The sequence below is a fragment of the Oncorhynchus tshawytscha genome, unplaced genomic scaffold (genome assembly GCF_018296145.1).
Source record: "Oncorhynchus tshawytscha isolate Ot180627B unplaced genomic scaffold, Otsh_v2.0 Un_scaffold_3672_pilon_pilon, whole genome shotgun sequence".
Taxonomy (NCBI): domain Eukaryota; kingdom Metazoa; phylum Chordata; class Actinopteri; order Salmoniformes; family Salmonidae; genus Oncorhynchus; species Oncorhynchus tshawytscha.
In genome coordinates this window covers 147,128-172,333 of record NW_024609769.1, presented here as the reverse complement: position 1 = coordinate 172,333, position 25,206 = coordinate 147,128, and the positions used below count along the sequence as shown (strand labels likewise).

At 48.8% G+C, this 25,206-nt stretch overlaps 1 protein-coding gene across 1 annotated transcript in view; it reads left to right on the top strand.

The window, feature by feature from the left end:
* The window catches only part of lmbrd1 (LMBR1 domain containing 1), a 163,814-nt gene that overhangs the window by 14,383 nt on the left and 124,225 nt on the right, over positions 1-25,206 (top strand). The window lies entirely within an intron of this gene.

Genomic DNA, 25,206 nt, shown 5'->3' with positions numbered 1-25,206 from the left:
GGTGGGAGGGAGGAGAGGACGGTGTAGAGTGGTGGAGGGAGGAGGGAGGAGAGGAGGTGTAGAGTGGTGGGAGGGAGGAGGAGGACGGTGTAGAGTGGTGGGGGGAGGGAGGAGAGGACGGTGTAGAGTGGTGGGGGAGGGAGGAGAGGACGGTGTAGAGTGGTGGGAGGGAGGAGAGGAGAGGACGGTGTAGAGTGGTGGGAGGGAGGAGAGGACGGTGTAGAGTGGTGGGAGGGAGGAGAGAGAGGTGGGAGGGAGTAGAGTGGGACGGGAGGGAGGAGAGGACGGTGTAGAGTGGTGGGAGGGAGGAGAGGAGAGGACGGTGTAGAGTGGTGGGAGGGAGGAGAGGAGAGGACGGTGTAGAGTGGTGGGAGGGAGGAGAGGAGAGGACGGTGTAGTGGTGGGAGGTGGGAGGGAGGAGGGAGGAGAGGACGGTGTAGAGTGGTGGGAGGGAGGAGAGGACGGTGTAGAGTGGTGGGAGGGAGGAGAGGAGGACGTAGAGTGGTGGGAGGGAGGAGAGGAGAGGACGGTGTAGAGTGGTGGGAGGGAGGAGAGGAGAGGACGGTGTAGAGTGGTGGGAGGGAGGAGAGGACGGTGTAGAGTGGTGGGAGGGAGGAGAGGGACGGTGTAGAGTGGTGGGAGGGAGGAGAGGACGGTGTAGAGTGGTGGGAGGGAGGAGAGGACGGTGTAGAGTGGTGGGAGGGAGGAGAGGAGAGGACGGCGTAGAGTGGTGGGAGGGAGGAGAGGAGAGGACGGTGTAGAGTGGTGGGAGGGAGGAGAGGACGGTGTAGAGTGGTGGGAGGGAGGAGAGGGACGGTGTAGAGTGGTGGGAGGGAGGAGAGGAGGACGGTAGAGTGGTGGGAGGGAGGAGTGGTGGGAGGGAGGAGAGGAGAGGACGGTGGTGGAGGGAGGGTGGGAGGGAGGGTGGGAGGGAGGAGAGACGGTGTAGAGTGGTGGGAGGGAGGAGAGGAGAGGACGGTGTAGAGTGGTGGGAGGGAGGAGAGGACGGTGTAGAGTGGTGGGAGGGAGGAGAGGACGGTGTAGAGTGGTGGGAGGGAGGAGAGGAGAGGACGGTGTAGAGTGGTGGGGAGGGAGGAGAGGAGAGAGTGGTGGGAGGGAGGAGAGGAGAGGACGGTGTAGAGTGGTGGGAGGGAGGAGAGGAGAGGACGGTGTAGAGTGGTGGGAGGGAGGAGAGGACGGTGTAGAGTGGTGGGAGGGAGGAGGAGAGAGACGGTGTAGAGTGGTGGGAGGGAGGAGAGGAGAGGACGGTGTAGAGTGGTGGGAGGGAGGAGAGGAGAGGACGGTGTAGAGTGGTGGGAGGGAGGAGAGGAGAGGAGAGTGGTGGGAGGGAGGAGAGTGACGGAGGGGTGGGAGGGAGGAGAGGACGGTGTAGAGTGGTGGGAGGGAGGAGAGGAGAGGACGGTGTAGAGTGGTGGGAGGGAGGAGAGGAGAGGACGGTGTAGAGTGGTGGGAGGGAGGAGAGGAGGAGGACGGTGAGAGTGGTGGGAGGGAGGAGAGAGGACGGTGTAGAGTGGTGGGAGGGAGGAGAGGAGAGGACGGTGTAGAGTGGTGGGAGGGAGGAGAGAGACGGTGTAGAGTGGTGGGAGGAGAGGAGAGACGGTGTAGAGTGGTGGGAGGGAGGAGAGGAGAGGACGGTGTAGAGTGGTGGGGGAGGAGAGGAGGAGAGGAGGGAGGAGAGGAGAGGACGTAGAGTGGTGGGAGGGAGGAGAGGACGGTGTAGAGTGGTGGGAGGGAGGAGAGGAGAGGTGTAGAGTGGTGGGAGGGAGGAGAGGAGAGGACGGTGTAGAGTGGTGGGAGGGAGGAGAGGAGAGGACGGTGTAGAGTGGTGGGAGGGAGGAGAGGACGGTGTAGAGTGGTGGGAGGGAGGAGAGGAGAGGACGGTGTAGAGTGGTGGGAGGGAGGAGAGGACGGTGTAGAGTGGTGGGAGGGAGGAGAGAGAGGACGTGTAGAGTGGTGGGAGGGAGGAGGAGAGAGGTGTAGAGTGGTGGGGGAGGGAGGAGAGGAGAGGACGTGGAGTGGTGGAGGGAGGAGAGGAGGACGGTGTAGAGTGGTGGGAGGGAGGAGAGGACGGTGTAGAGTGGTGGGAGGGAGGGAGGAGTGGTGGGAGGGAGGAGAGGACGGTGTAGAGTGGTGGGAGGGAGGAGAGAGAGGACGGTGTAGAGTGGTGGGAGGGGAGAGAGAGGACGGTGTAGAGTGGTGGGAGGGAGGAGAGGAGGAGGAGAGGACGGTGTAGAGTGGTGGGAGGGAGGAGAGGAGAGGACGGTGTAGAGTGGTGGGAGGGAGGAGAGGAGGACGTAGAGTGGTGGGGGAGGGAGGAGAGACGGTGTAGAGTGGTGGGAGGGAGGAGAGGAGAGGACGGTGTAGAGTGGTGGGAGGGAGGAGAGGAGAGGACGGTGTAGAGTGGTGGGAGGGAGGAGGAGGAGGTGGAGGAGGGAGGACGTAGAGTGGTGGGAGGGAGGAGAGGACGGTGTAGAGTGGTGGGAGGGAGGAGAGGAGAGGACGGTGTAGAGTGGTGGGAGGGAGGAGAGGAGAGGACGGTGTAGAGTGGTGGGAGGGAGGAGAGGGTGGAGGGAGGAGAGGTGTAGAGTGGTGGGAGGGAGGAGAGGACGGTGTGAGTGGTGGGAGGGAGGAGAGGAGAGGACGGGTAGAGTGGTGGGAGGGAGGAGAGGACGGTGTAGAGTGGTGGGAGGGAGGAGGAGAGGACGGTGTAGAGTGGTGGGAGGGAGGAGAGGAGAGGACGGTAGAGTGGTGGGAGGGAGGAGAGGAGAGGACGGTGTAGAGTGGTGGGAGGGAGGAGGAGGGAGGAGGAGAGAGTGGTGGGAGGGAGAGGACAGAGTGGTGGGAGGGAGGAGAGGACAGAGTGGTGGAGGGAGTAGAGGACAGAGTGGTGGAGGGAGGAGAGGACAGAGTGGAGTGGTGGGAGGGAGAGGACAGAGGACAGAGTGGTGGAGTGAGGACAGAGTGGTGGGAGTAGAGGACAGAGTGGCTGGAAGTAGAGGACAGAGTGGCTGGAAGTAGAGGACAGAGTGGCTGGAAGTAGAGGACAGAGTGGCTGGAAGTAGAGGACAGAGTGGCTGGAAGTAGAGGACAGAGTGGCTGGAAGTAGAGGACAGAGTGGCTGGAAGTAGAGGACAGAGTGGCTGGAAGTAGAGGACAGAGTGGCTAGAAACCAAGCCTCTCTCACACCAAGCCTCTCTCACACCAAGCCTCTCTCACACCAAGCCTCTCTCACACCAAGCCTCTCTCACACCAAGCCTCTCTCACACCAAGCCTCTCTCACACCAAGCCTCTCTCACACCAAGCCTCTCTCACACCAAGCCTCTCTCACATCAAGCCTCTCTCACACCAAGCCTCTCTCACACCAAGCCTCTCTCACACCAGGCCTCGCTAACACCAAGCCTCGCTAACACCATGGGGTCAACCCAGCAAAGATGGAAATAGCAGCAACATCTCTATCCTCCAGAACTGGCCAGCGTAATCATCCACTCTTTAACCCCTAGAGGTGATGTCTGCGCAATCTTATTTGCATAATACAATTCCCATAAAAACAGTCTGTTTAAACTTTAGATATCTGTTTTTTTGCATTGGATGCGTCTCAGTCCACTGCATCTGCCAATGTTGCACTTCCGCCTATTCGGTGAAAGGGGACAGAGCTAGAGTGGTGTTTGTTAGACCCTGTGATATCCCGAAATCGTTCTTCTTACAAAATCGTCTGTAGTTTCCGAACAGTCCAACGTCTGTTAAAACAATTCCATATAGCTTATTCCAACACTGCCCCGACTTAGACAGGGCTGACACTGTAATGGGTTAAATAAGAACTGTAGAAAGCAAAGTGAAGCAGAGAGAACAGAACAGTGGGGTAAAATCCCTGTTGAGCAGGATTATAAATCCTTAAAGAGAGATTGTCTCTCTAGAAACTCACTATGTGATTGTGTATTATCTATATAAAGAGTCCGGCTTTAAATGGAGGACGTGTCATTCCTCCAATTACAGCGTTGAGTTTGACAGAAGCTGGACAGATCCGCTGGGCTGGCTGGCAGTTGTTTTGTTTTGTCATGGTTGAGAGACTATGATTCCTTTTTTACCCAGAAAGGAGGAGGGAGCAGGGGAGCAGGCTTTAAAGAGCTTGCATACCCTAGCATGTGACATCGTGTGTCAATGTGATGGTGACTAAGGGAGCCTGTCTATGCTGCAGTGTGTGTGTGTGTGTGTGTGTGTGTGTGTGTGTGTGTGTGTGTGTGTGTGTGTGTGTGTGTGTTTTTTTGTGCTGTGGAAATAACCTTCGGCAGTCGATCAGGAAGGTTCAAGGCTGTTGGTAAAAATAACATACAGTACATAAAACATATATAAATGATGTGACTCTTCAAAGCCTTTGACAAGGCTTATTCGCATTAGCAGCAACATGCATTGGTTTCTCTTGTTTCTGATAACAAGTGTCTTTATGTCACTGGTGTTTCTGATAACAAGTGTCTTTCTGTCACTGGTGTTTCTGATAACAAGTGTCTTTATGTCACTGGTGTTTCTGATAACAAGTGTCTTTATGTCACTGGTGTTTCTGATAACAAGTGTCTTTTTGTCACTGGTGTTTATGATAACAAGTGTCTTTATGTCACTGGTGTTTCTGATAACAAGTGTCTTTATGTCACTGGTGTTTCTGATAACAAGTGTCTTTTTGTCACTGGTGTTTATAATAACAAGTGTATTATTTGGTGTCTTTCAGCTCAACTAGTCTGTCCCCTTGTAGTGAGAAAAATTGAAATGGCTGTCTTGATAAAATGGATGTTGTCATGGCAGCCAGAAACAGAGGGGGAGGAGTATCAGGAGCAAATAGTTCTCAAAATAAACTGAGGAGTCAACACTTAGTCTTTAAATCGAAAACAGCTTTTTTTTATGAGGAAGAAATCATTTATTTGGTAGCTAGTGAATCAAAGAGCTTGCAATCCTTTCAATGAGTCAAGGTAAATCTGACTAGGGAGTTAGAGAATGAGATGTTTTGAAATATAACTAGAATCAGATATTGTAGATGGTGTTTTACCATCCTCTATAGAAGGTCTCTACTGTAATATAACTAGAATCAGATATTGTAGACAGTGTTTACCATCCTCTATAGAAGGTCTCTACTGTAATATAACTAGAATCAGATATTGTAGACAGTGTTTTACCATCCTCTATAGGTCTCTACTGTAATATAACTAGAATCAGATATTGTAGACAGTGTTTTACCATCCTCTATAGGTCTCTACTGTAATATAACTAGAATCAGATATTGTAGACAGTGTTTTACCATCCTCTATAGAAGGTCTCTACTGTAATATAACTAGAATCAGATATTGTAGACAGTGTTTTACCATCCTCTATAGAAGGTCTCTACTGTAATATAACTAGAATCAGATATTGTAGACAGTGTTTTACCATCCTCTATAGGTCTCTACTGTAATATAACTAGAATCAGATATTGTAGATGGTGTTTTACCATCCTCTATAGAAGGTCTCTACTGTAATATAACTAGAATCAGATATTGTAGACAGTGTTTACCATCCTCTATAGAAGGTCTCTACTCTAAGTCTAAGGCAGATTGTTGCAGTGATCCACTTGAATCTATTCCCCGTGGCAGCATGCAGATACACTGCAGTGGTACAGAGGGGTAATCAGATGCAGGGAGAACTGCAACATGTTGGCTATTTGACAACGACAGCGACTTCTAGAAGTTCTCATCCTGGACACATCCCATGTAGTAGCAGGGTTAAATCCCATAGCTGGATTTTGAAGGTATTTCTCAGGGCTCCTTACCGCTGTATTTCATGTTGAATTAGAGTTATTGACTGAGTGTATTTTTCCTCCTCTCATTCTCTCCTCTTCTGCATCCTGTGAGGGATGGAAGGGGGAGGGGTGTGTTTTTATTCACCAGTAGGGGGAGCTGAAGCTCCATGTATATCTGAGCCTCAACACCACAGCCACCAAGGCTTCTAAAGAGGGTTCCTCCTGATCTAACCTTGAAAGCAGGATTTTTATTCAAAGGTAGATTGACAGGGGTTGTCAAAATCTCTCTCCCTCGCTCCCTGTCTCCCTCTCTATCTCTCCTATCTATGTATCCTCCCTTGCTCTCTCTCTCTCTCTCTCTCTCTCTCTCTCTCTCTCTCTCTTTCTCTCTCTCTCTCTCTCCCTCTCTCTCTGGACTAGTAACCGAAAGGTTGCAAGATCGAATCCTCGAGCTGACAAGGTACAAATCTGTCGTTCTGCCCCCGAACATGGCAGTTAACCCACTGTTCCTAGGCCGTCATTGAAAATAAGAATTTGTTCTTAACTGACTTGCCTATTTAAATAAAGGTAAAATAAACAAATCTGTCTATCTTCTCTCTCGCTTCAATCACAGTTTTGTCTATGCTGGTTAGGGTTGCACGCTTTGGGGAATATTCAGAGGTGGAAACTTTCCATGGGAATATATGAGAATTAACGGCAATATATGCAAATTAATATTAATACCATTTTAAATGTAGATGTTTTTTGCAATGGATATATTTACCATCATATGGAGACCTGAAACATAAACCTTTTACCTCATCATAAATAGACATAATTGCAAATTATTAAATAAAACAATTTAGTTACGAATTGAACTTGAATTAAATTAGTTGACTCTTCACACGGGATGATTTCACTGAACAACAAAAGAAAGGTAATATTGAATAATCCCCAATGATCCATCGCTTCTCCCAAAAAAACATTTTCAACATACTTCTGTAAAATGATAGTCTTCAAACTAAAGCTTTGGTTGTCTTCCTCTCGGGCTTCCATGTCTTCTCCCTGGACCTCCTCAATGTCCACCTCTTGAACATCAGACTCTGAGGCCTCATCTTCACGGTCACTTTCCAACCTTGTTGAGGATGGCTTGTTGTCAGGCTCAAAAAGTCTCAAATTTGCCCGGATGGCCACCAATTTTTCAACCCTTGTATTGGTCAGCCTGTTTAGTGCTTTGGTGTGTTTCCAAACAAGGACCAGTTGCGCTCTGAGGCGGCTGATGTTTGTGGGATTTGGTGGATGATGGAGGCAACAGGGGAAAGAGCCTCAGATCCACAAAGTCCCTTCCACCAGGTGGAACGACTGTTGGCACGACTGCCATAGTGCATCTCCATCCCAAAGCCCTTGCTTGGAAGTGTACTTCACCAGACTGCCAAGAACCTTGCCTTCAACCAGGCCAAGGTGGCGAGACACGGTAGTGATGACACCATAGGCCTTGTTGAGCTTTGCACCAGACGGGATGCTCTTGCCAGCATACTTGGGGTCCAACATGTACGCTGCGGCGTGTGTGGGCTTCAGGCAGAAGTCTTCACGCTTTTTGATGTATTTCAGAACTGCACTTTCCTCTGCTTGGAGCAACAGTGAAGTGGGCAGGGCAGTACGAATTTATTCTCTTACATCTGCAAGCAGAGTCTGAACATCAGACAGGATGACATTGTCTCCCTCAATCCGTGCAATGGCTACTGCTATAGGTTTCAGGAGTTTCAGGCTGCTTACCACTCTCTCCCAAAATACATCAACCAGGAGGATCCTCTTGATGGGGCTATCCATATCGGCAGACTGTGATATGGCCATTTCCTGGAGAGACTCCTTCCCCTCCAGGAGACTGTCAAACATGATGACCGCTTCAATGTGGTGCTCTTATTCTTCTCACTTTGCTGCTATAGCTTGATGACCCTTCATATACCTAATCATGTCCTTGGCTCTCTTGTAGAGTGTATCCATGGTTTTCAGTGCCATGATGTCCTTGAGGAGCAGATTCAATGCATGAGCAGCACAGCCAATGGGTGTGATGTGAAGGTAGGACTCCTCCTTAGACCAAGCAGCCTTCGTGTTCGCAGCATTGTCTGTCACCAGTGCAAATACCTTCTGTGGTCAAGGTCATTGATGACTGCCTTCAGCTTTGTTTGACCTTCACTTGAACTCTGTTGAACTCTGCATCCAGCAAATGAGTAGATAAAGCATGTCTGGTTGGAGGGGTGTATGCTGGGTGAAAAACATTCAGAAATCTCTTCTAATACACATTGCCTGTGAGCATCAGAAGTGAACCAGTTGCATACACAGCTCGAGCAAGACATTCATCAGCATTTCTCTGACTACGTTCCTCCATTGAGTCAAAAAACCTTCTGATTCCAGGAGGACCATGAGCTGTTGCTATCGATAAGGTGTCGGATTCATCATTTTCACCTCGAGTAAAAGTAGAGGGACTTTTGTCAGAGATTGCTTGTTGTGAGTGCTGAGGGAACTTTATGCACTTGGCCAGATGATTCTGTATCTTTGTTGCATTCTTCACATATGATTTGGCACACTATTTGCAAATGTCTCCACACATCAGACAGTACCCATGGCATTTTCCTGTAAAGATTAGAAAAAAATGTATAAAAAATAAATAAAAATACAATTCCATGTACAGATAAATATTTAAGCAGTTAGATTAAACAACTCCTTTGTAAGTTAAATGTTTTAAAATGAAAAGTATGGAAACCGGTGAATTAACACTCCTCAGTTAGCAGGCTCAATCAAGCTAAAACTCACATGGTAGCAAAAACTAACTAGCAGCAATTGTAAACAAGTTAGACATGATTTAAACACACTTTGTCGTAGGCTACTTAACTACTAGTTAACAAAAAAAATGTATGTCATATCAAATGTATTCACCCCACCCAGTATTTTAATCAAAACTTACCAGAAATGTGATGGAAAATTCACTGTGCATGCAGAGGGTAGTATTTCCATTGACTTGGGGATAGTTTAACCAAAATATGCCAGAAAATCTAGAATTGCCTTGTGTATCCCATTTAAAAAGGTTCACTGTTATAAGCAAAGAATTAAAGCAAAATTCCCAAATTTCCCAGGCTTAACTTCCCATGGAACATTTCAGGAAGAATTCCCTAAATTTACCGGAAAGTTTCCAACCCTTTGCAACCATAATGCTGGTTTCATTTTGTTCCTTGAAAGATACGATCCACACACTTAATCATCAAGTTGATGAGCTTTAAACCTCTTCAGAGATTGATTTAATTATTAGACTGAAACATGTTTGGTTGTACAACAAACAATAATAGAAGCCTAATCATTTGCTCAAATAACAAAATACTAAGAAAAGGATAAACAGATATAAACCTACCCCCCTCAGTCCCCATCCACACCCCAACCCCCCTCCCCCTCAGTCCCCATCCACACCCCAACCCCCTCCCCCTCAGTCCCCATCCACACCCCAACCCCCCTCCCCCTCAGTCCCCATCCACACCCCAACCCCCCCTCCCCCCTCAGTCCCCATCCACCCCCAGTCCCCATCCACCCCCAACTCACCCCCATCCACACCCCAACCCCCCTCCAGTCCCCATCCACACCCCAACCCCCCTCCAGTCCCCATCCACACCCCAACTCACCCCACCCACACCCCAACCCAACCCACCCCCATCCACACACCCCCCCTCAGTCCCCATCCACACCCCAACCCATTCCCCCTCAGTCCCCACCCACCCACACACCAACCCATTCCACCTCAGCCCCCATCCCCACCCACACCCCAACCCATCCCCCCTCAGTCCCCATCCACACCCCAACCCACTCCACCTCAGCCCCCCATCCCCATCCACAATCTTCTAGATTGTAGCGGGGTGAGCAGGCCGTGGCTCGGGTAGCTGAGGTCCTTGGTGATCTTCTAGATTGTAGTGCGGTGAACAGGCCGTGGCTCGGGTAGCTGAGGTCCTTGGTGATCTTCTAGATTGTAGTGGGGTGAACAGGCCGTGGCTCGGGTAGCTGAGGTCCTTCGTGATCTTCTAGATTGTAGTGGGTGAACAGGCCATGGCTCGGGTAGCTGAGGTCCTTGGTGATCTTCTAGATTGTAGCGGGGTGAACAGGCCGTGGCTCGGGTAGCTGAGGTCCTTCCTGATCTTCTAGATTGTAGCGGGGTGAACAGGCCGTGGCTCGGGTAGCTGAGGTCCTTCGTGATCTTCTAGATTGTAGCGGGGTGAACAGGCCGTGGCTCGGGTAGCTGAGGTCCTTCATGATCTTCTTGGCCTTCCTGTGACACCGGGTGATCAATATTATAATATAATAGTATTAATATGCCATTTAGCCGAGGCTTTCATCCAAAGCGACTTACCAACATTCACATTGGATCCAGAAAGCTAAACCTGTCTCCCAGTCTATTCTGATTGTGAATTGCCGTAGGATCTGGGTCCTTATTCATCAAGTATTTCTGATAAGGAGTGCTGATAAGGTTGGATAATAAGGATCACTTTTGCCTTTTAGATCATAATGAATAAGAGGCTGAACCTGATCCTAGATCACCACTCCTACTCTGACAAGCTCTTTGAATATGGACCCACATCTGACACATTTGACCTTGCATTTACAATGTCCCAAACATCCCAAACTCAGATGAACTCTAATCAGCTGCTTCTCTCTCTCCGTTGAGGCATCTTGTTCTCAGGTCGGGCCGGGTGTTGAGCAGTGAGCACTTCAAAGCAGTGGTGCAAGATAAGCCCCTCTAGCAACAGGCCTAACAACCCTGAGCTCTCTAAATAAATCATGGCTTTCAGTTTCTTCTGCTGCGTTCCCGCCCCCATGCACCCTCATTTTGGGGATGGAAGAGGGGCTAGAGAGGATGTAGGTATGCCATCCTCATGGTCAACGTGTGTGTATTCTAGGGGAGGTGTGTGAGAGAAAGTATGTGTTTTGTGCTGTGCTTTGTCCTTAATTATTGACATTTGCATAATTTAGCAGATTCTCTTATCCAGAGTGGCTTACATGCGCGATTAGGGTTAAGTGCCTTGCTCAAGGGCACACCGGCCGATTTTTCACATAGTCGGCTCGGAGATTTGAACCCCAGGTAGAGTAAACCACCCCAGGTAGAGTAAACCACCCATCCAACCCCAGGTAGAGTAAACCACCCATCCAACCCCAGGTAGAGTAAACCACCCATCCAACCCCAGGTAGAGTAAACCACCCATCCAACCCCAGGTAGAGTAAACCACCCATCCAACCCCAGGTAGAGTAAACCACCCCAGGTAGAGTAAACCACCCATCCACCCCAGGTAGAGTAAACCACCCCAGGTAGAGTAAACCACCCCAGGTAGAGTAAACCACCCATCCAACCCCAGGTAGAGTAAACCACCCCCCATGTAGAGTAAACCACCCATCCAACCCCAGGTAGAGTAAACCCGACCCAGCCAACCCCAGGTAGAGTAAACCACCCATCCAACCCCAGGTAGAGTAAACCACCCCCATGTAGAGTAAACCACCCATCCAACCCCAGGTAGAGTAAACCACCCATCCAACCCCAGGTAAAAACCACCCATCCAACCCCAGGTAGAGTAAACCACCCCAGGTAGAGTAAACCACCCATCCAACCCCAGGTAGAGTAAACCACCCATCCAACCCCATGTAGAGTAAACCACCCATCCAACCCCAGGTAGAGTAAACCACCCATCCAACCCCAGGTAGAGTAAACCACCCATCCAACCCCAGGTAGAGTAAACCACCCCATGTAGAGTAAACCACCCATCCAACCCCAGGTAGAGTAAACCACCCATCCAACCCCAGGTAGAGTAAACCACCCATCCAACCCCAGGTAGAGTAAACCACCCCATGTAGAGTAAACCACCCATCCAACCCCAGGTAGAGTAAACCACCCCAGGTAAAAACCACCCCATGTAGAGTAAACCACCCATCCAACCCCAGGTAGAGTAAACCACCCCATGTAGAGTAAACCACCCCAGGTAGAATAAACCACCCCAGTAAAAACCACCCATCCAACCCCATGTAGAGTAAACCACCCCATGTCCAACCCCAGGTAGAGTAAACCACCCATCCAACCCCAGGTAGAGTAAACCACCCATCCAACCCCAGGTAGAGTAAACCACCCATCCAACCCCAGGTAGAGTAAACCACCAATCCAACCCCAGGTAGAGTAAACCACCCCAGGTAGAGTAAACCACCCATCCAACCCCAGGTAGAGTAAACCACCCAATCCAACCCCAGGTAGAGTAAACCACCCATCCAACCCCAGGTAGAATAAACCACCCATCCAACCCCAGGTAGAGTAAACCACCCATCCAACCCCATGTAGAGTAAACCACCCCAGGTAGAATAAACCACCCATCCAACCCCAGGTAGAGTAAACCACCCCAGGTAGAGTAAACCACCCCAGGTAGAGGTAAAGAGGAATACTGTAGGACAGAAGGTTGAGCATGTCAGAACAACCTGTCTCTGAGTTACTGGTGTGTTCACCTGTGTGTGTGCTGTTTTAAATTCAACTGTCAGAACATGTACAGAACCAGAACCCTTGTGTGTTACACCTCACATCCCCTCTGTACCCACTGTCCTGTGTGTTACACCTCACATCCCCTCTGTACCCACTGTCCTGTGTGTTACACCTCACATCCCATCTGTACCCACTGTCCTGTGTGTTACACCTCACATCCCCTCTGTACCCACTGTCCTGTGTGTTACACCTCACATCCCCTCTGTACCCACTGTCCTGTGTGTTACACCTCACATCCCCTCTGTACCCACTGTCCTGTGTGTTACACCTCACATCCCCTCTGTACCCACTGTCCTGCAGCTTTCTTCTCATTTGACAACCCTGCTTCAAGCCTTCAACCAGTTAAGAGTGGCGGACTGCTTCCTGAATGGCACCCTGTTCTCTTTAAAGGGACCTTGTGTTGACCCGGGCCTGCAGGGTATCCCATAGGCCCCACTTTTAGCTTTGATTCTCAATAGTGAGCCAGCCGTGCCTAGCAGAGCTTAGTACTGGCCTGGTTACATATCCACCGTAGCACTGGAACCACAATGGGAACAGACCAGATATCTAAGCCAGCAGGGTGCAGTTCAGGTTGGCACCGTGGTGTGAAGCTGGTATTAGATGGTGCACAGAAGGATGGACAAGGTGTAAGCCTAATTGTCTTGGCTGAAGAAGTATGTAGCTACAGTACGTGTCTGTTCTCCAGTGGGCTGCAGTACTTTACATGGTCAACACTGAACACTTTCTACTTCCCTTTTTCCTCCACTTCTATCTGTTCTTCTACTAAATAATAGTTTGAACAGCCTGCCAGGTGAAAGCACTTCTGTCAAGGCCTCTATCTTCTTCTTCTCTCCTCAGTTTACCTCAGCTTGTGTTCTGTAAGGTTTGGAGGCCAGGTCACCGAAGAACACTACTGGAACTATCAGGGAATAGGTTGTTCAATCTCCTCGGCCCATGGTTCGGTTAAATATCACTTTAATGCACCGGTGTTATGAAGGAGGTGAATGAACTGTAATGAATGAGTTCCCTTCAGAAAGTGGCCTGTGTGCCGGTCTTTTGGGTCAGTGGCTCATTATGATAATGTATTGCATCAAGAAGCTGCCCATCCTGCCCTTCCCCTGGTGTGTGTGTGTGTGTGAGTGGTCCACATCAATCCACTATTCATGTCTTGTATTGCACGGCCACTCCAAGAAATTGATGCAGCTCTGCCTCCTGCAGCGCCAGGACAAGGAGCCCTGTAGACTCTGCCTCCTGCAACGCCAGGACAAGGAGCCCTGTGGACTCTGCCTCCTGCAGCGCCAGGACAAGGAGCCCTGTAGACTCTGCCTCCTGCAACGCCAGGACAAGGAGCCCTGTAGACTCTGCCTCCTGTAGCCCTGTGGACTTTTTATTTTTTTGTATTGCCTCCTGCACCTTTATTTAACCAGGTAGGCTAGTTGAGAACAAGTTCTCATTTACAACTGCGACCTGGCCAAGATAAAGCATAGCAGTGTGAGCAGACAACACAGAGTTACACATGGAATAAACAATTAACAAGTCAATAACACAGTAGAAAACAAAGGGGAGTCTATATACAATGTGTGCAAAAGGCATGAGGAGGTAGACGAATAGTTACAATTTTGCAGATTAACACTGGAGTGATAAATGATCAGATGGTCATGTACAGGTAGAGATATTGGTGTGCAAAAGAGCAGAAAAGTAAGTAAATAAAAACAGTATGGGGATGAGGTAGGTGAAAATGGGTGGGCTATTTACCAATAGACTATGTACAGCTGCAGCGATCGGTTAGCTGCTCAGATAGCTGATGTTTGAAGTTGGTGAGGGAGATAAAAGTTTCCAACTTCAGCGATTTTTGCAATTCGTTCCAGTCACAGGCAGCAGAGTACTGGAACGAAAGGCGGCCAAATGAGGTGTTGGCTTTAGGGATGATCAGTGAGATACACCTGCTGGAGCGCGTGCTACGGATGGGTGTTGCCATCGTGACCAGTGAACTAAGGCAGAGCTTTACCTAGCATGGACTTGTAGATGACCTGGAGCCAGTGGGTCTGGCGACGAATATGTAGCGAGGGCCAGCCGACTAGAGCATACAAGTCGCAGTGGTGGGTGGTATAAGGTGCTTTAGTGACAAAACGGATGGCACTGTGATATACTGCATCCAGTTTGCTGAGTAGAGTGTTGGAAGCCATTTTGTAGATGACATCGCCGAAGTCGAGGATTGGTAGGATAGTCAGTTTTACTAGGGTAAGCTTGGCGGCGTGAGTGAAGGAGGCTTTGTTGCGGAATAGAAAGCCGACTCTTGATTTGATTTTTGATTGGAGATGTTTGATATGAGTCTGGAAGGAGAGTTTGCAGTCTAGCCAGACACCTAGGTACTTATAGATGTCCACATATTCAAGGTCGGAACCATCCAGGGTGGTGATGCTAGTCAGGCATGCGGGTGCAGGCAGCGATCGGTTGAAAAGCATGCATTTGGTTTTACTAGCGTTTAAGAGCAGTTGGAGGCCACGGAAGGAGTGTTGTATGGCATTGAAGCTTGTTTGGAGGTTAGATAGCACAGTGTCCAATGACGGGCCGAAAGTATATAGAATGGTGTCGTCTGCGTAGAGGTGGATCAGGGAATCGCCCGCAGCAAGAGCAACATCATTGATATACACAGAGAAAAGAGTCGGCCCGAGAATTGAACCCTGTGGCACCCCCATAGAGACTGCCAGAGGACCGGACAGCATGCCCTCCGATTTGACACACTGAACTCTGTCTGCAAAGTAATTGGTGAACCAGGCAAGGCAGTCATCCGAAAAACCGAGGCTACTGAGTCTGCCGATGAGAATATGGTGATTGACAGAGTCGAAAGCCTTGGCAAGGTCGATGAAGACGGCTGCACAGTACTGTGTCTTATCGATGGCGGTTATGATATCGTTTAGTACCTTGAGTGTGGCTGAGGTGCACCCGTGACCGGCTCGGAAGCCAGATTGCACAGCGGAGAAGGTACGGTGGGATTCGAGATGGTCAGTGACCTGTTTGTTGACTTGGCTTTCGAAGACCTTAGATAGGCAGGGCAGGATGGATATAGGTCTGTAACAGTTTGGGTCCAGGGTGTCTCCCCCTTTGAAGAGGGGGATGACTGCGGCAGCTTTCCAATCCTTGGGGATCTCAGACGATATGAAAGAGAGGTTGAACAGGCTGGTAATAGGGGTTGCGACAATGGCGGCGGATAGTTTCAGAAATAGGGGGTCCAGATTGTCAAGCCCAGCTGATTTGTACGGGTCCAGGTTTTGCAGCTCTTTCAGAACATCTGCTATCTGGATTTGGGTAAAGGAGAACTTGGAGAGGCTTGGGCGAGGAGCTGCCGGGGGAGGAGCTGTTGGCCGAGGTTGGAGTAGCCAGGCGGAAGGCATGGCCAGCCGTTGAGAAATGCTTATTGAAGTTTTCGATAATCATGGATTTATCGGTGGTGACCGTGTTACCTAGCCTCAGTGCAGTGGGCAGCTGGGAGGAGGTGCTCTTGTTCTCCATGGACTTCACAGTGTCCCAGAACTTTTTGGAGTTGGAGCTACAGGATGCAAACTTCTGCCTGAAGAAGCTGGCCTTAGCTTTCCTGACTGACTGCGTGTATTGGTTCCGGACTTCCCTGAACAGTTGCATATCATGGGGACTATTCGATGCTATTGCAGTCCGCCACAGGATGTTTTTGTGCTGGTCGAGGGCAGTCAGGTCTGGGGTGAACCAAGAACTGTATCTGTTCTTAGTTCTGCATTTTTTGAACGGAGCATGCTTATCTAAAATGGTGAGGAAGTTACTTTTAAAGAATGACCAGGCATCCTCAACTGACGGGATGAGGTCAATGTCCTTCCAGGATACCCGGGCCAGGTCGATTAGAAAGGCCTGCTCACAGAAGTGTTTTAGGGAGCGTTTGACCGTGATGAGGGGTGGTCGTTTGACTGCGGCTACGTAGCGGATACAGGCAATGAGGCAGTGATCGCTGAGATCCTGGTTGAAGACAGCGGAGGTGTATTTGGAGGGCCAGTTGGTCAGGATGACGTCTATGAGGGTGCCCTTGTTTACAGAGTTAGGGTTGTACCTGGTGGGTTCCTTGATGATTTGTGTGAGATTGAGGGCATCTAGCTTAGATTGTAGGACTGGCGGGGTGTTAAGCATATCCCAGTTTAGGTCACCTAACAGAACAAACTCTGAGGCTAGATGGGGGCGATCAATTCACAAATGGTGTCCAGGGCACAGCTGGGAGCTGAGGGGGTCGGTAGCAGGCGGCAACAGTGAGAGACTTATTTCTGGAGAGAGTAATTTTCAAAATTAGTAGTTCGAACTGTTTGGGTATGGACCTGGAAAGTATGACATTACTTTGCAGGCTATCTCTGCAGTAGACTGCAACTCCTCCCCCTTTGGCAGATCTATCTTGACGGAAGATGTTATAGTTGGGTATGGAAATCTCTGAATTTTTGGTGGCCTTCCTGAGCCAGGATTCAGACACAGCAAGGACATCAGGGTTAGCAGAGTGTGCTAGAGCAGTGAGTAAAACAAACTTAGGGAGGAGGCTTCTGATGTTGACATGCATGAAACCAAGGCTTTTACGATCACAGAAGTCAACAAATGAGGGTGCCTGGGGACATGCAGGGCCTGGGTTTACCTCCACATCACCCGCGGAACAGAGAAGGAGTAGTATGAGGGTGCGGCTAAAGGCTATCAAAACTGGTCGCCTAGAGCGTTGGGGACAGAGAATAAGAGGAGCAGGTTTCTGGGCATGGTAGAATATATTCAGGGCATAATGCGCAGACAGGGGTATGGTGGGGTGCGGGTACAGCGGAGGTAAGCCCAGGCACTGGGTGATGATGAGAGAGGTTGTATCTCTGGACATGCTGGTTGTAATGGGTGAGGTCACCGCATGTGTGGGAGGTGGGACAAAGGAGTTATCAGGGGTTTGAAGAGTAGAACTAGGGGCTCCATTGTGAACTAAAACAATGATAACTAACCTGAGCAACAGGATACAAGGCATATTGACATTTGAGACATACAGCGAGGCATACAGTAATCACAGGTGTTGAATTGGGAAAGCTAGCTAAAACAGTAGGTGAGACAACAGCTAATCAGCTAGCACAACAACAGCAGGTAAAATGGCGTTGACTAGGCAACGGGGCCGACAGATAAAACATAAACAAGCAGAATGGAGTACCGTGATTAATGGACAGTCCAGAGTGCATCAGCTATGTAGCCAAGAGATCAGTGTCCAGGGGGCAGCGGTGGATGGGGCAGGGGAGCTGGACTGGCGAGTGTTATCCAGGTTGAAAAAAAGTTAACAATGACTAAATAGCTTGTAGCTAGTTAGCTGGTTGGCTTCTGGAGGTTCTTGAGTGTGTTCTAAAAAATTAAAAATAATAGCGATTCCGTGCCACATTGGGTGAGGCAGGTTTCCGGAAAGGTATAAACAGATTAAAAATCAAAAAGAGATAGAAAGTGAATATGGGTCCGGTGCGTGTTTGGGAAGCGGCGATTCAGACGGTTAGCAGGCCTGTGCTAACAAGCTAACAGTTCGTAGGCCGGGGCTAAACAAGGTAGCAGTTAGCGGACCGGGCCTAGACAGCCTAGCAGTTAGCAGGCCGAATTAGCAAGCAGGGAGATAGCGAGGGCTAGAGAGTTAGCCTTTGGGGGACGTCGCGATGGGGTGAGTCTGTTTATTCCTCTTCATGCGGTGACATCGATAGACCGGTCGTGGGCCCGGGTATTGTAGCCCAGGAGTATGCTACGGTGGTAGGACAGGTGCGCTGGCCGGGCTAGCTTCAAGCTAAGTGGGTGGAAACGCTAGCCAGGAGTAATCATCCGGGGTTGCGGTTTAGCTAGATAGCTAGTTGTGAAGATCCAGCTGAAAAATGTTCCGTTTGCGGTGGGAATCCGGGGATGAATCCGGATGAAAAATAAATAGGTCCGTTATGCTCTGGTTAGAGTCGCGTTGTTCGAACTGGCGAGAGCTTTCCGAGCTAAAGGTTAGCTTAGCTGATGACCGGTTAGCTGAAGACCGCTAGCATAGCTGGTGGTTAGCTGGCTAGCTTCAGTTGAGGGGTTCCGGTTCCGAAGTAAATATAAATACTTTAGGAAAAATAGCTACATTGGGTGAGGCGGGTTGCAGGAGAGTATTTGGAAGCTTAGGTTTAGCAAAATGTTTTTAAAGAGATATGCAAGGAAAAATATGTAAAAAACGAAAAAGAAACGATAAACGATATATACAGGGGACACGACGCGACAGGACGACTTACTGCTACGCCATCTTGGAGCCCTGTGGACTCTGCCTCCTGCAAAGCCAGGACAAGGATCCCTGTGGACTCTGCCTCCTGCAGCGCCAGGACAAGGAGCCCTGTGGACTCTGCCTCCTGCAACGCCAGGACAAGGAGCCCTGTGGACTCTGCCTCCTGCAACGCCAGGACAAGGAGCCCTGTGGACTCTGCCTCCTGCAACGCCAGGACAAGGAGCCCTGTGGACTCTGCCTCCTGCAACGCCAGGACAAGGAGCCCTGTAGACTCTGCCTCCTGCAACGCCAGGACAAGGAGTCCTGTGGACTCTGCCTCCTGCAACGCCAGGACAAGGAGCCCTGTGGACTCTGCCTCCTGCAACGCCAGGACAAGGAGCCCTGTGGACTCTGCCTCCTGCAACGCCAGGACAAGGAGCCCTGTGGACTCTGCCTCCTGCAACGCCAGGACAAGGAGTCCTGTGGACTCTGCCTCCTGCAACGCCAGGACAAGGAGCCCTGCAGAGTTCCATAAGACCTAAAACCCTATTAGAAATCTTTCAAACAGTTATGGTGTTTGCTCTAGCTTGGCTGGAGAGCCATATAGGCAGGATTTACCGTATTGGGGACTACTCTATTGGCCCATTGCGCCAGGCAAGCTGAATTAAGCACAGATTTAGTATCTCTTACAAGAGGACTAGAGACTGTCTGCTTTTCAATCAGATAACGCACCATAGAAAACAGTTCAAAAGGGCTGTCTTCAACCTTTTAAACGTCTCAGGGATTTTTGTGCAGTTCTCCAAACGACCGAGATGATGAAATGAACAGTGCAGTGGGTTGGTCTCGGACACCACATACTGAGGTCACCATCCAATTGAATAGGCCTAGGTCTCAGCTATATCATGCATGACATGAACAATGTACGCTTTATGCCTGTACAATGTGGGCTGTAGCAATGAATCTTTCTCCATTTAGAGGGCAGTTAGCCTGGCTGACATAACATTGCATTTTCATGTCGTAATCCAAACCTCATTCTCACATGATGGAATTAAACATCATACCTTGTGTCCGGGTCCCCAGGCCACAGTCATCCACCTTTATGTAATTAATGGAAGGATATATTGGTTATTTATGGTATCGATTTGGATTCTATTGCAGTCAGAGATCATGTGGAGAAATTCCTCTTGCAGCTTGAGGTAGGGGGGGGGTGGTGGTGGTGTGTGTGGCATATTCTGTCATCAGTATTCTTGGTGTTGCTCCGAAATAGGACGGTCAGGCCCTGGAGGTCGGTCTGCGGAGAATCTAATACAACAGCAAATGATCAAACAGGCTGATTTGTAATGTGATGAGGCTCGGCACAGGCCAAGAGGGTAATGCTGCTATACTGGCAGACTGTGCTAATTTACAAGCTTGTGACAATCATTCGCAGGTCCTGCACAGCTGAGAGGGTGTGTGTGTGTGTGTGTGTGTGTGTGTGTGGAGGGTGAGGGACTTGTTATGTAGGACTAGGATGTGCTACATGACATGAGGGACTAGTTATGTAGGAGTAGGATGTGCTGCATGACATGAGGGACTTGTTTTGTAGGAATAGGATGTGCTAAATGACACGAGGGACTTGTTATGGAGGAACAGGATGTGCTGCATGACATGAGGGACTTGTTATGGAGGAATAGGATGTGCTACATGACATGAGGGACTTGTTGAGGAATAGGATGTGCTACATGACATGATGAGGAATAGGATGTGCTGCATGACATGAGGGACTTGTTAAGGAGGAATAGGATGTGCTGCATGACATGAGGGACTTGTTAAGGAGGAATAGGATGTGCTGCATGACATGAGGGACTTGTTTTCAGGGTTGATTTATTTTTGATCCCGTTAGAAGGAGATGTTGATTTTGATACAGATACAGAGATATGGGGATGACCTTGGTGTGGTTTGGATCCATAGAGGTTCAGAGTCAACAGCTCAACTCAACCTGTATTATAGATCATAATTAAAGCCCCTGCTCTTACAGCAGTAGAGACAACTCTGACTTTATTGAAAAATTTGAATGCTAAACTCCAGTTCAAGAGAACAGCTTAATATAACATGGACTCTCATATGGACCTTGTTTTTTGACACGTTCTAGAACTGTTGAATCTTGGCACCTGACCACTTCCAGTCACGTGGTGTAAGTTTTCGTTTTCATTGTAGTGAGCGCCGTCAACAAGCTGTCGCCCCCCCTCCCCCTTCCCCTCTACCCTTTTCTGTTTCCCAAATGTGTAATTCACACTCCGACCTGTGAAAGGCAGCAATACTCCACAAAGCGTATAGTCTGCCGGAAAGCTACAACAACAAGAGTTGTTTAGCTAGCTAGCTTTAGCTACTAGGGTATCTAAGGGGCGAGTGTTGTGTTGGGGTTTGTTGAAACAGGACAACATGCGTGGATCACTGCTATGAAGGGCTGGCTACATTTCACTTCATCTAACGTGAATGTGTTATTTGTCTAGCTATCTGTTTTCCACTCAGTGTCTGAAGGTCTATTTTGTATGCCACCAAAAAACAACCTTTGTGGAACAGGAAAATACATCTAAATGGTAACATGCTGTAACATCTGTAGCTAGCTCTCGACTCTTAACTATCTAACATCAGCTAACTTGAATATCTCATTTTGTGAGACACAGCAATAGCTACATCAGTGTATTGATAGTAATCTCCCATAGCTGCTATCTGTATGAACAACAGTGATACAGCTTCATATCCCCAAAGCTGATGGGACGTCTTTCCCAGTTAATCCTGTAATGGTCAAAGCTGATTGGACGTCTTTCCCAGTTAATCCTGTAATGGTCAAAGCTGATGGGATGTCTTTCCCAGTTAATCCTGTAATGGTCAAAGCTGATGGGATGTCTTTCCCAGTTAATCCTGTAATGGCCAAAGCTGATGGGATGGCTTGCCCAGTTGACCCTGTAATGAACGTAATAGCTAACTAACTAAAGTAGAGGACATGGCTACATTATAATTTGTCTTTAGACAGTTCATTATCGGCTGCCTAGGCTAATAATTCCTATTCGTTTTGGGGTTCTGTGGGTTACAATCAAAGGGAAATGTTTCCCATCAACATTTTGCCAATATATTTCCTTGAAATACCTGTGCAGGGCAGTCTGTTGTCCTTTGTTTCAGACATTGTTCCTGGAGAGGACTACATGGGGAGCTTGTTTTGTCAGCGCTGTCTATCCCTCTCTAGATGGACAACATTCTGGATCAAGGTGTGGATGACTCTGAAGAGGAATTGAATACTTTATAAATGTGTCTTCTCCCTTTCCCAACACCAACAAATACAAGTTGATACAGGGTCGGCAGCAGCGCAGGGCCCCTGGATAGAGAGCAATTGTGGGGGGTTAGGTGCCTTGCTCATGGGCACAATGGCAGGAGATGACCAGTAGCCTTCCAGCTGCCAGTTTAGTTCCATTGACATTGTTGTGTTGCTTGGCCTAGGCTTAAACCAGCAACCTTCCAGCTGCCAGTTTAGTTCCATTGACATTGTTGAGTTCTGGCCCGGGTTAAACCAGCAACCTTCCAGCTGCCAGTTTAGTTCCATTGACATTGTTGTGTTGCCTGGTCCGGGGGCTTAAACCAGCAACCTTCCAGCTGCCAGTTTAGTTCCATTGACATTGTTCTGTTGCCTGGTTTAAACCAGCAACCTTCCAGCCGCTGATCTGCCTCTCCAGCCTCTGTTTCTCAATCCTGGTCCTGGGGACCCAGAGAGGTGCACATTCTTCTTTTTGTTCTAACGCTACACATCTGAGTCACTTGATCAACGTATCAAACTGATGATTTGAATCGGATGTGGAGTGCTAAGGCAAAAACTAAAATGTGCCTCACTTTGTGTCCCAGGATCAGGAAACACTGCTCTAGGGCTGGGCTACTACATGACCAGGACCAGGAAACACTGCTCTAGGGCTAGACTACTACATGACCAATGACCAGGAAACACTGCTCTAGGGCTAGACTACTACATGACCAGGATCAGGGAACACTGCTCTAAGGCTAGACTACTACAGGACCAGACCAGGAAATTGTTCTAGGGCTAGACTACTACAGGACCAATGACCAGGATCAGGAAACACTGTTCTAGGGCAGACTACTACAGGACCAGGATCAGGAAACACTGTTCTAGGGCTAGACTACTACAGCCAGGATCAGGAAACACTGTTCTAGGGCTAGACTACTGGACCAATGATCAGGAAACACTGCTCTAGGGCTAGACTACTACATGACCAGGATCAGGAAACACTGCTCTAGGGCTGGGCTACTACATGACCAGGACCAGGAAACACTGCTCTAGGGCTAGACTACTACATGACTAATGACCAGGAAACACTGCTCTAGGGCTAGACTACTACATGACCAGGATCAGGAAACACTGCTCTAGGGCTAGACTACTACATGACCAGGATCAGGAAACACTGTTCTAGGGCTAGACTACTACATGACCAGGATCAGGAAACACTGCTCTAGGGCTAGACTACTACAGGACCAATGACCAGGATCAGGAAACACTGCTCTAGGGCTAGACTACTACATGACTAATGACCAGGATCAAACACTGCTCTAGGGCTAGACTACTACATGACCAGGATCAGGAAACACTGTTCTAGGGCTAGACTACTACATGACCAATGACCAGGAAACACTGCTCTAGGGCTAGACTACTACATGACCAGGATCAGGAAACACTGTTCTAGGGCTAGACTACTACATGACCAATGACCAGGAAACACTGCTCTAGGGCTGGGCTACTACATGACCAGGATCAGGGAACACTGCTCTAGGGCTAGACTACTACATGACCAATGACCAGGAAACACTGCTCTAGGGCTAGACTACTACATGACCAGGACCAGGAAACACTGCTCTAGGGCTAGACTACTACATGACTAATGACCAGGAAACACTGCTCTAGGGCTGGGCTACTACATGACCAGGATCAGGGAACACTGCTCTAGGGCTAGACTACTACATGACTAATGACCAGGAAACACTGCTCTAGGGCTAGACTACTACATGACCAGGATGGAAACACTGGAGGGCTAGACTACTACATGACTAATGACCAGGAAACACTGCTCTAGGGCTAGACTACTACATGACCAGGATCAGGGAACACTGTTCTAGGGCTAGACTACTACATGACTAATGACCAGGAAACACTGCTCTAGGGCTGGGCTACTACATGACCAGGATCAGGGAACACTGCTCTAGGGCTAGACTACTACATGACTAATGACCAGGAACTGGAAACACTGCTCTAGGGCTAGACTACTACATGACTAATGACCAGGAAACAGGAAACTACTGCTGACTAGGGCTGACTACTAGGACTAATGACCAGGCACTGCTCTAGGGCTAGACTACTACATGACCAGGATCAGGAAACACTGCTCTAGGGCTAGACTACTACATGACCAGGACCAGGAAACACTGCTCTAGGGCTAGACTACTACATGACCAGGATCAGGAAACACTGCTCTAGGGCTAGACTACTACATGACCAGTGACCAGGAATCACTGCTCTAGGGCTAGACTACTACATGACCAGGATCAGGAAACACTGCTCTAGGGCTAGACTACTACATGACCAGGATCAGGGAACACTGCTCTAGGGCTAGACTACTACAGGACCAATGACCAGGATCAGGGAACACTGCTCTAGGGCTAGACTACTACAGGAGCAGTTAACCAGTGTGGTGCTATGACTACAATGGTTCAAGCCCAGGATAACACAGAAATGGGTATAGAACTGAACTGGTAGCCAGAAGGATCCTATGGACCATCTCCTGCCTTTGTGCCCTTGAGCAAGGCAGTTAACACCCCACAATTGCTCTCCAGCCAGGGGTGCAGCACTGTAGCGTGTTGGGAGAAGCAAAATCGACTTTATTTTCCATTGGTTAGAACCGAACTCTCTCCATGTTCTTGTCACAAGATGACTCTGCACATCTCTACACCCACATCACTGTTGCCTCCACTGCACCACTGTGCAATTATTCCATGTACTACACTGCCATTACTGTGTGTTTCGCTGCTATTTAATTGTGCTATGTAAACTATTCTGTATCTTTAGACCAAATCTATTGAGTCTATTGCTATGCCTACTTCAATATTTGACACTGAAACACTAATGTCTCTACTACTATGGCTGCCTACTTTGAGTATTGTTGGGATTGAGTTGTTTATCGTGAAAGATTGTGATGTTTTGAGAGTCTAATATATCACATTTACAACATGTTTACTGTGCCAACAAATGAGAGAGCTGAAATGAGACCTTTGAACTTGAGATGGGTTAAATGGAATACTAACAGGAATCTGGACACTGACAGACCTATAGCATCTCACATGTAGCCTAATATTAAATGAACTCCCGCGGAATTAAGTATTTCTTGTAGTACAATGACACATCAAATGTTATTTTTGTCTCGGAAAAAGGAGTTGAGAAATATGGTAAGATGTATTTCTTTCAGTGTCTGAAAAATATGCATCACTGACAAAGTGAATTATTAGCAGAAACATGGATTAGACATTTCACTGCTTTTAATCTGCAAATGTTTGCAAGGGGAGAATATTTCTCTCCCCTGTTTAGAGCTGTTGTGTTTTCTACTTGGCCCCGTACAGAGGAGCGACATTCAACGAGAAAGCTTTACA